This window comes from Thunnus albacares, chromosome 1 (assembly GCF_914725855.1).
Source record: "Thunnus albacares chromosome 1, fThuAlb1.1, whole genome shotgun sequence".
In the NCBI taxonomy this organism is placed as follows: Eukaryota; Metazoa; Chordata; class Actinopteri; order Scombriformes; family Scombridae; genus Thunnus; species Thunnus albacares.
Genome location: NC_058106.1, coordinates 15,046,124 through 15,057,854, shown reverse-complemented (window position 1 = coordinate 15,057,854; position 11,731 = coordinate 15,046,124). Strand labels below are relative to the sequence as shown.

General features: G+C 40.6%; 1 long non-coding RNA gene across 1 annotated transcript; it reads left to right on the top strand.

The window, feature by feature from the left end:
• Positions 1–2,469: 2,469 nt before the first annotated feature.
• LOC122988313 lies at positions 2,470–11,084 on the top strand. The gene is made up of 4 exons (XR_006404767.1): positions 2,470–3,791; positions 5,649–6,028; positions 6,241–6,403; positions 9,736–11,084. It is a non-coding gene; the product is annotated as an uncharacterized LOC122988313 (long non-coding RNA).
• The last annotated feature ends 647 nt before the right edge of the window (positions 11,085–11,731 follow it).

The following is an 11,731-nucleotide window of genomic DNA, read 5'->3' as shown; positions in this document are numbered from 1 at the left end:
CATACCTACAATTTATTGTGACTGCATGGACTTGTCCATGCCGGTCCGCACGGTCACAATGCTGTCTTCCTGTAGATGCTGATCTACTGAGCATGTGTGAAACGTGTCCTTCAAGCAGACTCCAGAAGGTAGTATAGACAGAACAACTACACGTTTGTGGCGTCCGCTCAGGAGTATAAATGAAACTTTAGACGGATGGTTGTTACTCTCACTGGTGACACTGCCGGCTTTAAAGGTCAGAGCTGTTTCCCTGATCTGCTTCAGATGCTGTGTCGGAGGATCACCACTGGCAAAGCTGCAGTTATACTATTCTGCCTTTTTTGTGCTGAAAATGCCCCATCCAACTGTATTTTGAGCCATTAATTTGAAAAAGTGGGTATAATATGTGCCATGAAATTGTGCCTCTTCTTCCTGGTCAATGGTCCACTCACAGCTGACTTTTAAGACACCGGCAACTCAACCAAGCAGAAGATGTAACAAATGAAGGAGAGACAAAAGCAGAAAATGCAATCATTAAAGCTGACCTGGAGATTAATGAAACCTACTGAGAATAGACACCCTGGCATAATTTATTTGACAGATTTTAAAGTGTTGTCAGATAGAAATAAAAATAAAACAACTCAGTAAAGAAACATGCTTAATGACAAGGAGACTACAAGAGTCGTGTTGCTAGGTAACTCCCATATCCTCGTGTGACTGTAACAAAGCAGAAATAGACATCCATATCTTTAAGTCTGAAGGTCATTTATACTGCATTTGAGGTGAAAATGCGCAGAAATGGATAAATTCACATTTAAAGAGCTGATGGAGTGGAGTTTACAGCAAGGACTTTTATCTCTCCGCACAGCGAGCTGGAGGTGAGTGAACTTGGTAAGAGCGAGATGAACTTAAACTGTGCTGTGGCTCTATACTGACAACTGGATGAACTGGATTATAAAGTAGTTCTCTCTTACATACTCATGGTACATCACACATTTTTTTTGTTTTGCTCTCCTTAAAACCAAATGGCCTTTTCTTAAATCGTGGCTATTGTTACGAGAGGGACTTTAGCAAAGAAAATAACATTTGAACAGGCAGCAACTGAACCAATGTGAATTGTGATGTGATGTGAATTGTTTTAAGTTCAGTTCAAAGACTGTTAGTCACTCACTATGTAGTCCATTAATATTTTTCATGCTAAATGATCACGCCACGATTCAAACACTGCTTCTGACTATATTCAATTCAGTCATGGATTCAATTAAGTTAGTAGTAGTAGTAGTCTGTTGCTGGTCTGAACTGTTTCCTTCAGTTCAGTGTAAAACCTCTGTAAGCTTAGATCCTCTTTGGATGTTGTAGTCTTCCAGGAAGCTTTTAACCAGGCAGTACCATAATGTATATCATGACTAAGCTAACAAAGGTGTTTTTGTCATCAGTGAGGGAAGCTCCGTTGCAAAAATCTACAGATTCAGCTGTGAATCAGTTGTAAAAATCATAATCAGTCCAATACTAATGTGTCTTTTTCCCTCAAGTAAACATGTTTGTATTCATGTGTGGCCTAAACATGATGTAGGGGAGGGATGGGCCTGCCTAGCTGTCTGTGTGTATGTGTGGCATTAAACTCTGATGTAAATGGATGTGCTGTGATTGGCCGTGTTGTTTATTCATAATCAGAATGATCTGAGCCAAATGTAAAACGCAGCAGGCGATCAGTTGGAAAATCTGAGTAGAATACTAATGACCAGAGTAAATCAGGAAGAGAACAAGAATGCTTAACTGAATGTGGGTGTATGTATGTATGTATGTGTGTGTGTGTTTGTGCAGCCCATCCTCACAAGAAAAACGACAGTATAAGTCTAAAATTCTGGCCAGCAAAAACGACCTATAGTTATGTTTTTGCCATCTAGTGGCTGTAGTAATTATGACCCGGGGAAGTGATGCAGTTCAGATGACGTCAATATGAGGTGACTTGATAATATGATTTTGCCTTATTAGGAGGAGGTGGGTTGGCAAAAAGTGGACTCTGCTGCAGGGGATGACTGTTTGCTTCCTGTTTTCAACCATGAGTTGGAACATTTTTTTTAAAAACCTTTACTGTTGCCATGACGACAGAGGTTGCGTAACTTTAAGGAAGTATTAACCATATTTCAATCGATCATTTTAACCCAAACCCTGACCAACTGGTTTTTGTCCCTAAACCTAACCAGACCTTAACAACAGTGTTGTCACACCATAAAACAACATTATTTTTTAACAGTGATGTGTAACTGTTTTTTAAAGTGGCATATTACGGTCCTGTGGGTCGTCCTGGAGTGCATTACTATCGCCGCTAGATGGCATAAGCGTAACTATAGGTTGTTTTTTGCCACCTGAATTTTAGACCTATAATGTTTTGTGTGTTTGTGTGGTTGTGTGTGTGTGTGTGTAAGAGTGTGAGACAGAGCACTGAAATTTAAACTTGACAGATGAGCAAGAGCAGGAGGAGCCGGAAAGAGATCAACGCATGCATATTCTATGCTGGTACTCAGTTATACAAACACGTTTTCGCAATTGATTTAATACATATGATTGCACATACATATGCATGTGTAATTGAAAACTCTTGCTAAATTATGTAGCGATGGTATCATGAGTGTATAGGCTGCAAACATGAGACAACACAACACAGTACAAAAAGACATGGATAAAAAAAACAAAAACTGCTGATTCCAGAAAACTTGAATAGCCTGTTTGAGTTTTGCTGTGTATCTATGTTGCTGGACAGTTAGACTAACTGTGCGATATCTTACACATTGGGGATTCCTGCAGCAAGCAGTTCTGAAGGCCCCTGAAAGCCTGCTTCAATCTCCAGCTGATTTCAGAGCAAGAGAGTAAGTCAAGGCAGCCTCGCAGACAGAATCTCTAAGAAGCAAATCTGAACATTCTCAGTTGTCTTGAAAAAAAAAAAATTAGAAATAAAGTAACAGATGACGACCGAAGAGAGAGAGAGAGAGACAAAGACAAAGGGAAAAGAGAGAGTCTCTTCACTGAGAGGCACAGAGAAGCAAAGTCAACATCATCAGTTGACTGAGCGAAAGAGGGAGAGAGGAAGAGCGAAATAGAGAGGCAGCACATGGATAAATTAAATCTGCTAAAGGCAGAAAGGGAAAAGCCTCACAGCAAAGACCTCCTGGAAGAAAAGCAAGACAGGGAGGAGCAGAACATCTTTGTGAGGATAAAAGAAGAAGTGTAATCGCCCAGTTGTTTCTTTTTCTCCCAGAGGCCCCTTAGAAAACAACTGGCGCTTTAAGCTTGGACAGATAGCAGACAGAGGGACGACGGTTAGAGAGGAGGAGAATACCGCAGAGGGTTGGGAGGCTTACACACACACACACACACACACACACACACACACACACACACACACACACACGCACACACACACACGCACACACACAGGCACACATGCTTCCACACACACAAACAATGTGCACACTGGCAGACTTCCTTTTTAGCTTTCTTTGTTACAAAGGAAACAATATTCATACACACGCAAACACACACACACATGCACGCACAAACAGTGTATAACTCTCTTTTCTCCTCTTCCTTCCGAGTCCCTGTAGAGCTGTGATGATGGAGATGGAGATGGAGAGCAGTGTGTATTGACAGTGACTGTGACACAAAGCTGCATCCAGCACAAGAACCTCAGAGGAAAAAGGCTCTGCTTCAAAAACAAGACCTCCAATCTGCTGCTTCAACACCCTTGTAAAAATGTTGTGAAATGAGCACAAACTCTGAGATACAGTTTCCATGCTGTGGATGGAAATAAGGTGAAGATTGAATCCGTTACTCAGATTTCACAATAACAACAAAAATCTGACATCACAGTGTTTTTTTTACATTTATTATTTGCTTTATGGATTAAATGTTGACGTGGGTAAGAAAATCAACTTTCACTGCAGTATTTGGGTGTGAGAAGAGATACAGTATATCTCCATAAGGGACAGGTGGGGTGAAAAAATTTCACATAAGTGATTTACATAATCACATGGTGTTAAAATATATGCATCTAACATTTCTTTCAGGCACCACATATTTGCATTTTAGGACATCATGTTCATTTCACAGGCAGGCTCATTTTGTTGTCAGTCTGTCAAGATGTTGGTCAGTTGACTCTCTATAAGCCTGCATATGAGAGTCCACCCAGTATTTAAAGTGACTGTTGTATTTCCAGTTTGCCAATAAATTTGACAAATTCGATGGTGACTCCACCTGACCATCCATATGTAACTCTGTGCCGTGTGAATGAGGTCCATGTAATCTGGACATTGCTGCCAAATCCTACTCGTAATTAGCATCAGGCCTGGAAAGCTTTCAGACTTTGTTTAGTGTGCTTCATCAGTGTGAAAATAAGACACAAAACTCAATTTTATCCACATTTCAGTGTCCACAGGCCATTTTCTTGCGGTATCTTGTGCATAATTTTTTGATTCTAATGGACTTTCCTTGCACTAGCAGCTCCTACTAGTCATCTATGATGTCTCCAGAGTGGGCAGCTGAACTAAAGGGATAGTGTGAACCCTCCACATATTACAAAGTATTGTACATAGTGACATAGTAGCACTCAGGACTGATGAAGGGAGTGTAAGGGACTCATAAGGTCATGCACCGTAATAGCATGTCCCATAGGCTGATATGTAAACAAATAATATCAGCAATGAAGAAAAGAATACAAACACAAATCATTCAGCAGGTGTTTGACAACATTTTTATAGCTCTGGCAAAATCTCAAACCTCTACTATTGCTCTACAAATGGTTTAGCCAACAGATGTTCCCCATAATTGCAGCATTTAGTGCTCCTGTTTTGAGATGCAACACTGGTAATTATGATACAGTTGCTGATAGAAGAAAAACTCACATCTCAGCAGAGATTATGGTTAATAACACTTTATGGTACCTTGCTGATGGTTTACTTACAGCTGTAGACACTGCTGTGAAATGTGTCATTCTCTGCATCTGGCAGATATTGTCAACTGCCAAGTTACCATAAACGGCATAACAGAGACGAGAACATAAACAGTAATGATCTCTCATTTGTTGAATATGTTTTATATAAAAAAGAGCAACTCAGCATGGCAGCAACTCAGATAGCCATGACATCTAGTTAGATGGGTGGCAAACTTATGAGAACACAACAAAATACAAAGACAACTTCAGTTTTAATACTGTATTTCACAGGTATGACAAATCTAATGATCTAACTACATACTTTAGAGTAAGAAAATCAATAAATACTCAACATTTATTCACCTGAAATACAATTGATGTTTCCAAAAATATGCACCTATTCAAAAACCTCTTACTGTCTCACCCACCTACAGCAACAAACTTCAACATGCTGTAAACAGTTCACAAATGCTGCTTGCCAGATGTCCTTGTTTCAAGTGCATTTTAACAAAACCTTAAAATTTTCACAATGTTTGGTCCCAGTGGGAATCAAACCCCATCTTACCCTAGCAATATTTATACCACACTCTTTCCCCTGATAGAGGACCACAGGACCAAGTTTTAAGGCAAAAACAACAACCACAAAAAAAAAAAAAAAAAAAGGAATTGCCTTAAGGGGCACTGGGAGGCACGTTAGGGGAATTAAGCAAATGTGAAAAATATTCCTTTCATTCCCCAGGGTGACGGATGAGCGATGAGTGTTGGGATAACAAGGGATCAGAGGCGAGAGGAGGAATAATGAGGATCTGCCCTGACTATCCACCTCATCCTTCCACTCATCTACACAGCCAACAGCACTGCTAATATTGCTACAACTTCCTCTACTACCACAATGAATACAAATGTCTCACGTTTTCAATGGACCCCTTAGGAAATTCTTGTTTTTCTCTTGACCCTTTCCAGTAGGCCACGGCGCAATCAGCAACAGAGCTGCACCCTGCTGCTCAAAGGAAATCAGCGTCTTGTCGTTGAACACCTCAGCAGTGTGAATGCAAGCCTGGGACTTACAGCTGAAAGGTGATCCACTTCTCATTATACTTTTACAAGCAGTGATTGCAGGTTTTTAAGATTTCAAGAGAATTACTTGGTAAAACAACTGATTAGAAAATAAATCAGTCTCATTCCTAATCTTCACTTTTCGGTCCATAAGCCTCCTCACACTAACCCATTGTTCTTTCTTTTGACTGTTCTACTTTTCTGCTCTTCAATTCCACCATCCTTTGAGACAAACCCTCCTCACCTGCTAATTTTTGTGTTTCTTTCTCCATTAGCCCCCCATTGATGCTACATGGATATTGAATGGAAGAGCCTGCTCTTTAATTGAAGTGGCTGACTCTAAAGCCCCCTAAAGACACTGGAAGAGGCTTTAGTGAACAAACCAAAAATATACTTTATGTCACACCCTGGACTACACCTGTACATCACTGCAGCAAGGTGAGTTAAACCACTGGAGGTCAGCAAAAATTAGATTGTTAGCTGATGTTAAGTTTCTCTTTAAAGCAGCTATAATCAATATTTTTTTATGATAAAAATGTATCAAATGACAATGTGGAATGTGAGAGGTGTCACTCGTAGTGATGAACATATGGAGAATTATCACCAGACTCTGCAGCTCCCCTCGGCTTTAAAGAGCTTGATAGCGAGTTTCAGTTCATTGTTCTGTTGATTGTGTCTGGCTGCAAATTTATTGTTTTGGTTCACTCTCACAGCTCTCATAGTGGCACTTTTGGCTGTGGGAGGCAGCTGTTTTCAGAGAAAAAGCTCTAACAACCGCTGTACACTACCTGCTCAGCACCAAAATGGTGAACAGACACAGTTAGCATCTAGCTGATGAACATAGTGGAACATTGAGCAACTATAGAGCCGGATATTTCCCTCAGAAGTTGGTAGTGATCAAAAACAGAGATCAAGGAGAGTGAATATTGTACATACATTCATCAGGTGGATAGAAACACAACTCCAAATTAATGATAATATTGCTCTGTAATTGCTGGATGTTCTTCTTCTTCTTCTTCTTCTTCTTCTTCTTCTTCTTCTGATGTTTTTTGGCACTTGGCAAACAGCTGGATGTGTTCAACATATTAATTTAAAAGGCAATGATATGTCAATTCAATCAAGAGAGACTCAATTTCTTTATGAAGTAAATGATATTTATTGAACAAGCATGATAGATGAAGGTGGAAAAGTCTTTGGCGATTAGACCCCATTGTGATGTCACTGGATATGAAAAGGGGAGGTGAATGCGAGAGTAGTATAGGATAACCCCCCCTCCCCGACACTAGACACTGATGGTGGTGATGAAGAGGCATAGATCTCGGTGGTGTGGTAGCGGCCTCTGGTGAACTCGGGCCTGGTGCTGAGGCAACGCCGTGGAGAAGATGATTGCTCTGGAATGACAGCTGACAGCAACAGAGAGGGAAACAGATTTTAAAGTTTGACAGCTGAGCTGTGATTGGTGGTTAGAGATCATGGAGGAATCTGATTTAATAACAAGGAGTGACGCCCCTAAACAGCAGATGCGAAAACAGGAGGAGCAGGGGTGAGAGAGAGAGAGAGAGGAGTGGGAAATGAATTAATGGTTAAAGTTAGTCTTCCTGAATTTACGCTAAGCTCCATTTGTTTTGTTCGCTGCCCCCAAGTGGCCAAAAAATAAATTCACGCAGGTTTACATAAATAAGAAGTTGGAAGTGTGCAGCCTGTCACCTGCAGCTCACCACCTTGTTCCATTACCTCGTGCAAAATCTACAACTGCTCAGCATTTTTTAATGAGCAAACAGTAAAGCTGGATTAAATGCATACATTGTTTCCTGTGAATCCCTGTGTAGATTGGCAGTCGGAATCCAGAGCAGGAATGGTGGACTCTGTCAATTACAAAAGAACACTTCGTAGAGAGATAGAAGATACGTAGAGACTTTGAATACATTGAATGGCTATTGCTGAAAAAATGCAGACTATAAATACTATCAAAAATTGTTTTTGATTTCATGAAAACCTATAGAATCAGGCATCAGGGACATGCTCACTTGAATGTCTCGCAGCATATACAGTTGTTGATCAAGGATTGTGGAGTAGGAGCGCTTACCATATCATCAAAGATCTCTTTTCTGCAACAAGCCATCTCATATATATGACTGTTTCCTTACTCTTACATGTCTTTGAAGGTCGAAAACAGCTCAGTTGGGTGATGGTGTTTAAAAACCTCACTTCACTTCATGTCTTGCTTTGTTTCAATTTTACTGCTTTGATATTTTTTTGTAACAGACTTAGATACAGTGAATGTAGATAGGCAGATAATTTAAAAATTCTCCTCTCAACGCTGTTTCTTAGTTTGTATTGTTGTCAAAGAACCTCGGCAAGTTTGTTGTTGTTTTTGTGTGTATTCTTAAATTGGATATTCAGTGTATCCTCTAATGTAATGTGTGGATTTAAGCTTTCATAAGGTAAATGACATTGTTTTTTCCCAGATTGTGAACATTGACACATACACAGTACTGTGCCTATTACTAGATGTCCAACTCTAGCTTTTTAACAGAGTAAATCTCATGATACAGACGTCAAAGATCACCATCTTTTCTGCCGCTCAAATGCTACCAAAATAATGTCTCAACGCTCAACTGTGATTCCGTGGTGCAACCTCTGGCAGAAAAAACACTTCTCACCTCTCAACGATCACTATTTTCTCATTCAGTGCGTCAAGATGTCTTTCTCTTCCTCACTTTTACAAATCTCAAACAGAATTATTCAGTCATAGCCCGTGGCTATGAAGACAAAGCAAGAGGCAGAATGAGAGCGAGGGAGGATAGCAGAAACGGAAAGAGAGAGGCTGTTTATATTTCTTATCTAAATCATTCTTTTAATCAACAGAGCTGCTTTGTGATGAGGTTATATGGACTTTAAGAAAATGCTTTGGCCAGATCAAATACCCGGACGGAGAAGTGCTTAAAGAGGCTTTTGTAGTTTCAATCTCTCTCTGTTTTATCTTTTTCTTTCCCATGCTTGCCTCTTTCTCTGTGCATCGAGACACAGCTGTCTTAATGTCAAACTCATTACCTTGCCTCTAAAGACTTACTTTCTTGCAAGGGTTAAACCTTGAAATCTCATGTAAGGTTTCAGATTTTTTTTGGTCAGGCTTGGGTGCTCTCAACTCCAGACAGCCACTAAATTAAACCTTAAATTACCTTTTACTCAGTAGAATCAGCAGGGGTCAGGAGAGACCTTCAACGGATAGCTAGCAGCGCTCATCCCTCTGGTCAGAAGAGTTTGGAGATTGACAACACTTCACACAGTTTCATTTCTTTCTTTTTTCCCCCCTTTATAATCAAAAGTGGGGCTCCATAAGTAGATAGAAGCTGAGTACTCCAGATTAAAACATGGCCATCTTGATTAGCCATCCCTCATTGTTAAACACTGTAGCTCTAGCAAAATTTCTTGTCATAAAATCAGGATAATGATGTTGGAAAATGCTGTATTTTTTACTCCTGTTATAATTGCAATGCAAGGTTTGTGATTTGATGAATAAAGGCTGGAAAACTCTCCATCTCACTTTGATCACACTTTCTCTCTCACAACAAAAACTTTCTCTTTGTTTCTTTAACTACAAAGCAAAGCAGGTTTCAAAATCACTTAAAATCGGTCTCTAACACCACCCACAAACAAATCAGAGCACAGAAAACCATCAAACAAGCTGCTCTCAGTGTGTGCAAGCCAGTAGACATTCTCCACCATGTCCATGTTACCCTTGTTTCTTAACCTTTTCCTCTGTCCAGGATTAACAGGCTGGAGATGAGGAGAGGGGGATTAAGGATTGTTTGCCGAACACAGTGTCTCACCATTTCAAGATCAGTGATCGAGGAGAGATGGAGAGAGCGACTGCACATCTGCATGGAAGGATCAGCTGGCTCATCAGAATCACAATTACACACAAAAAAATGAGCCTTACAGATGCATATAGAACTTTAACCTTTTTCACAAACAAAATGCCACTGTTAATGCAATCACCAAGGCCTTCTGAACTATAAATATTTACAGGATAAGAAATATTGCCCACGGAGAGCTGACAAAAGACAATCTTTTAGCTGGACTTCTAGTGGCTGTATGTCAAAGTCTGCTCCCTCATTAGGAAGGATTTCACAAAGAAAATGCTAATTGGCCTTACTTCCTAAATAAAGGCTTATTTCTCTCAGTGTATCACTGTGGCCTGTAGCAAGACTTGCTTAATGAGATGGGTTGTCTAATGAAGGATACCACAGTCTTGGCTCGGGTGTTGAGTTCACCTTGGAATGTAATGTTGCTTCAAGGGGCTCCCCTCTATCTCTCTCATTATCCTTCCTCTTTCCATCTCTGCCTTTACACCACCTCTTTAGTGCACAGAGAGTATGTGCCTGCCAGGTCAACAGGCAGGACAGGATTGGATTTTGGACTTTTGTTGTGCAACTTTTAAGTTACTTTGACAGCTCTGTGATCATCACATTTGCCTTTTTGTGTTATCATTAAGAGTCTGGATTGTTCGGATTTTAGCTTTAGAAAAAGCATGTTCGAGTTCACAAATCACAAAAACACTATCCAAGATCAAAAGAACATCCTGTCAGAATTTTTTTTATTCTTAAATTAATTGGGCAGTCTACAGTGGCCAGTGTGAGTGACAGTAAAGATGGGAGTTTGACAGAGAGCGGATGACATCCCACAATGACTGTCAATCAAGTTCCAAGACATTGCAAGTACATATCAAGTGCCACAGCCCACTGAGCCATCAACTTTTCCAAACGGCTGCCAGACAGAGGCAGAAAGGACACTGTGCTATCTTGTGGTCACTCCTCCAAACCTCTGATCATATCCAATCCAATGTTTAGTGCTTTCAAATGCAGCCTCCAGTGGCTGCCTGAACTGACTACTGTTGCTGTTTGTCAAATAGCATCTATATGTTTTTATGACATTTTCTATGTCAACATGGTGGCAGATTATACTTTGTGTCTAGTTTCATTTGTTGCTCACAAGCCGAGGTCTCAATAACTTATTCCCTCAACCAGTGTTTTTTATGATATAATGTAAGACTGAAAAAAAATCTGTGTTAAAAAAATGCAAGGGGCTGTGCTGGTGGTGTTGGCGTGTTGATTCAGGTCTGGGTGAGACAACTCTGGAAAGTTATAATGGCAGCAGTCATTTTTTTGTATAGGTTGGTGCCTTACTGGCTGACATTGAGTTGAGCCAGGTTAAACCTTTTCTGCATCAGCACCCCCACTGTGTCACTGAAGTGGTTCCATTCAAGTGAATGAGGTGTCGGTTTGAATGTGGCCTTATAAAAGCCAGGTAAAGCACACATTTGCTTACACACACACAGTGCACATTATATGAAGTGTGTGATGCATTCACACACAGTTATCCGAACACTTATCTGTCCTTCTGTCACACACACACACACACACACACACACACACACACACACACACACACAAACACAAACACAAACACAAACACAAACACACACACACACACATTCATTGGTTCTGCCCTCCTGGTCTATCCCTGGCTACTGGCTGTCTTCAGGTATTGGTGGTATTTGTAGAGAGCCTAATTGCCCAAGTGCCTAGGAAGTGGATGGCTAATGAGCTCCCTGGGAGAGGGTCAGTAGTTAGCCGAAGCAACACTGGGCTCTGCTCCCTAATAAAGGTCACATACCTCCAGGGAAAAATGCCACAGCGTGATGTGATGACCAAGGAAAGAGGACAGGCCAGCATTTCACTTGCCATGAAACAAAATGAGTGA